Source organism: Panthera uncia, chromosome C2 (genome assembly GCF_023721935.1).
Source record: "Panthera uncia isolate 11264 chromosome C2, Puncia_PCG_1.0, whole genome shotgun sequence".
Taxonomy (NCBI): domain Eukaryota; kingdom Metazoa; phylum Chordata; class Mammalia; order Carnivora; family Felidae; genus Panthera; species Panthera uncia.
In genome coordinates, this window is record NC_064810.1 from 154700952 (window position 1) to 154705842 (window position 4891).

Below are 4891 nucleotides of genomic sequence, written 5' to 3' on the forward strand. Positions count from 1 at the left end.
ACTCTCATTCTACTTTCTGTCTTTATGATTCTAACTGCTCTAAATCCTTCATAAAGTGGAATCTTGTAATATCCGTCTTCTTCTAACTGGCTTATTTCACTCGGCATAATGTCCTCAAGGTTCATCCATGTTGTAGCATATTCCAGAATTTCCTTTCTCTTTAAGGCTGAATGATATTCCATTGTCCGTATACACCACATGTCGCTTCTTTGTATCCATCAATAGACATTTGGGTTGTTTCTACCTTTTGGCTCTTGTGAATAATGCTGCTATGACCATGGGTGTACAAATACCTCTTCGAGACCCTGCTTTCATTTTGGAGGGATACATGCCCACCAGTGGGATTGCTGGGTCATATGGTAATTCTAGCTCTAATTTTTTGAGGAACCTCCACACTTTTCCACAGCAGCCAGGCCACTTCACATTTCCACGCATAGCACACAAGGGTTCCCTTTTCTCCACATCCTTGCCAACATCTGTTACTTTCCGATATCTTGATAGTAGCCATCCGCATGGTCTGAGGGGGTATCTCACTACAGTTTGGATTTGCATCCCCCTAATGACCAGAGACATTGAGCATCTTCTCACGTGCTTATTGGCCATCCGTATATCTTCTTTGGAGACATGTCTGTTCAAGTCCTTTGCCTAGCTTTGATTGATTTATTTGGTTTTTATTGTTGTTGTTAAGTTTTAGGAATTCTGTACATACTCTGGAGATTACTCCCTTGTTGGATATATCAGTGACAGATATCTCCTCCCATTCTGCGCATTGCCTTTTCTTTGTGGTCATGTCTCTTGGTGCACAAAGTTTTAAAAGTTTCATGAAGTCCAGTTGGTCTCCGATTTTTAAGTCTCGTTCCCAATCTCATTCCTACCCTCTTTGCGCCATTTCCTTTGCAACTGTTTGGAGAGTTTGTCTGAAGAAACAGCATGGTTGATACTCATCTCTCTGATGGCAGATCCCAGCTTGTTTTCACAAAGCCGTACAGGGTGAGCGCTGTTATTACTAAGTCTTTATTGACATCATGCTGCACATGTGTCACAGCCTGAGTCCTCCCCACTGCAAAAGCAGACTCTGAAATGAGGACTTGGGTGCAGGTGATTTCTCTGGGAGGCGATTCCGGAAAGTAGGAGTGAGGGAGGTGGGACAGGGAGAAAGGAAAATCGTCACGTTGAGGACGTCACTATGAGCAACTGGGGTTAAAGACCCCAGTAGACATTCTTGGGATCTTAGAGGACGCTTCTCAGAATTGTCCCCTGCAGGTCTCCATGTATCCATTAGTTCCTGTCCTCCATGGACTGATACTCTCTTGCATGTCTGGGCTGTGCATGGTGGGTGCTGAGGTGACCCCCAGATTTCCCTGCAGAGAGGAAGACTTATTCCCCCTGGTGCCGGTAGTGTTGCCTAAGAATGTCTGTCCACTATCAGCCGTCCTGGGGATGTCTCAGGGGAGGAAAACCGCCTCATCCAAGGACCCACTTCCTTCCAGGGGACAGTCTATCAATGCTGAGAGATAGAGTCTAACCCACCCCCTAAGCTGGGCAATTCTGCAGGGCCACCCCAGCTCCAGGGCGTGCTGAAGGGTCAGCTCAGGGTCTCCTTGGGACAGTGTCATGCTGACTTCTTCCTCTGCCCACACCTGCGTCCACAACCCCCCTTCCTCGGGGGTTGATGCCCAGAGCCCTCCCCCGTGAGCCAGACCTGGCACAACATGTTTTCATGCTACATGTGGGCCTTCCCCTTGGGGCAAGGGAAGCCCCAGAGAGGGAAGCAGAGAGCACACAGTTTGTGGAGGGATGCTGCAGGCCAAAGCAGCGAGGGGACTCATGGCTCAGCAGGGCTCATGAGGCTTCAGGGGGCAGGAGGCAGAGCTGATCCCCAAACTGTCGGAGAAATCTGGGTCTTGCCCTCCTGAAGCTTAATGATAGGAACAACTCATTGCCATTATTTTTGAGCACCTCAATATGCTCAGGTAAAATGATGCATTTCGCACCTGAAGGCAAAGTGGAAAGTTCTGACATCAAGAGCAGTCATGATAACAGACAAAGGCTAAGGACACATTGGTCACTGAGCCAAAGGCAAAAGTCCTGTTCCTTTCATAAGCTCAGCAGCTGACTTCCTGTCTTGTGCCTTTGGCCCCCCACAGTCATGCCGGTGAGAGCTGGAATCAGCGACATCCCACTGCTGCCTTCCAAGCACTGCACGGGAGAGTGTCTGTCACCAAGGAGGGCCCGCGGTCAGCTCTTTTCCACCCAAGTCGCTGGGAGGAGCTGAGGCCCTCGTGGGGGAGCTGAGGCAGGAGCATGGAAGAAGGGCGGAGAACAGCACTACCGATCTCATTGTGGGCTTACCCGGTCCTCTGCCTGTGCACAATGCCCTACGCTTTGCTTTGTTTTGATCCCCGTTTCAGATCTCCCACAATTCCTTTAAAGGAACTCTCCAGGAGGGAAGCCAGAAGGGAAGACAGCAGGGTTGAAACTCTAATAGGGGATAGAGGGATTTTCTTTCATTTACCTGAGAACAAAATACAAGGAAAGATTATAATAGTGAAGAAAGTGATTGCAGCAGAGATGGCGGAAACACTGGCTGGACCAGAAAGATGCTGAAGGACCTTCAGAGTTATTGAATTGCACTCAAGGCATTTCCTTAATCGCTCGACTGTGGGCTGGTGGCCACTTCCTAATGAATATTTATGAAGTCTGGGGGTCTGAGAGTCCGGAGATGTTCCAAATGACATCCGGGGAAAGAGAGAGTCCTCAACAAGACAACAAAGGTAGTAATTGTGGAAGGGATGCGCGATATCTTGCAGCACCTCTAGTCCTGTTCTTTTGGCAAGAGCCAAGCAGAGTAGCGTGTGCAACCTCTTTCTTCCCTTCCAAATGGAAATGAAGATAAGTGTTCATGAGAAGGAACTTTTGCAGGCCCCTGAGTAGCTGACTGGGCAAGAGTGAGGCTCGGAATTCCCCACGGCAAAGTGAGAGGTGGTGGAAGCTTCTGGCAAAGCAGGCATTGTGGTTTGACAAAATCAGGTACCCGTTGCTAAAGGGAAGCATTGTTGGGACTTCTCTAGATCATCCGGAAGAAACAGGCAGAATTATTTGGTTGTCCCGTCACTGCCGACTACTTTTAACCCATTCTCCAATTTACCCAACTGGGAGAGTCTTCGACTGGATTAGTCAGGCAATATCGTCACTGCCAGATTCTTCTTCACTGAAGGAAATTAACCTGCCGTGAATTCCTGTGAGGCTGTGAGTTTCTGGAGGGCAAGGACTGTGTCCTGTTCTCTTGTGCCTGTGCTGTGCTTAGCATATAACATATGCTCAGGGTCCGTTGGCTGAATGGGTAAAGGGACCTGGAGGTTGCTGATGTGAATACCCAACCTTCATCATTCTCCCTCTTGCCCATCTGTCCTTATTCCTACTCCCCACCCACAAATGACTCAGAGGCTTATTTCTTAAGACCATATTAGCTACTACTGGCATCTGCTTTTGGCCTGGACTTTCCAGATAATCATATTCGAGAGATCTCCGAAATGAGAGGTTAGTGGGAAATAAAGATCCGAAATGAATGGCACTTATATTCCAATAGCAGAAATCCTAAGCAATGAGAATAGAAACGCAGGAGGCAAGGCAGAGGGAGTATGGAGCAGAGGGGGATCCAGTAACACTGGTTTTGTAAAATTTAATAAAACGTATAATTGACCCTCATTAGATTTATTCACATTACAAAGAGAAAGCTGTTTGCTAATGAGAAAAGCTTTATTCCCCAAATTTCAGATCACGAATTCATTTCCCCTCTTCCTTGCTGGTTTGGCACATTTTTAAATGGCTTGGTTAAAACAATTATTAATCCTAAATTAAATATCCATGACAATTAATCCCCCAAGAGCCAAGGAAAGTTGCTACTGTTTCCTATCTCATTTTCTCTGTGACCAAGTTGTTACTTGCTCTCTCTAAGGCTACTTGTGAGCTTTATTAAAGCAGAAGAAATATACTCTAGGTTAAAGGGGAGAAAATAAATAAAAATAAAATAGGGACGGTGAAAATGTTTGTTAATTAGGCCACAGGCGGGCATTTTTAGCTTTGTTTTACGGCGCACTTCTTATTAAGGATTATAGTTAAAATTGAAAGGGCAAAACGTTTATTATTAGCTATGTACCTCATCTGTAAAATACGGATAATAATTGTACCTCACAAATTGTTGCGAGGCTTAAATGAGTTAACCTATGTAAATTGCTTAGAACAGTGCAGAGCACCCCGCGAGGCCTGGCCTATGTCAGCTGTTATCATTATGTCCCCGTTTTGTTCTTTCCAGGCATTTCGGCTGTTATTTTGGCATTATATCAAATATCTTAAAAAATATCTCTTCGGCATATCATTTGGAGAGACTCTGAGAAACTAATTTTCTCTTAAAAAAGCATGTATTTTCTTCTGTTTGAAATAAAAATAATTATAGATCTTCCTGTGCTTACCCTGGGGTTGCATCCCAATACACCGATCATGAGTTGAAAATATCATTAGGTCGAAAATGCATTTAATGCCCCAAACCTACCAACATCATAGCTTAGCCTAGTTCACCTTAAATGAGCTGAAAACAAGTACATCGGCTAGGGTTGCACAAAATCATCTAACACAAAGCCTGTTTTATAACAAAGCGTTGAATATCTCATGTAATTTACTGAGTCTATACTGAGAGTGACAAACAGAATAGTCAGAATTGTTGAGCCTCCCGACCGTGTGGCTGACCCCGAGCTGTGCTCGCAGCCGCCGTCCGGCATCCTGAGGGAGGATCGCGCATATCGCTCGCCCGTGGAAAGATCCAAATTCAAACTTCAAAGTACAGTTTCTTCCGAATGCATACCACTTTCACACCATCGCGAAGTTGGAAAAT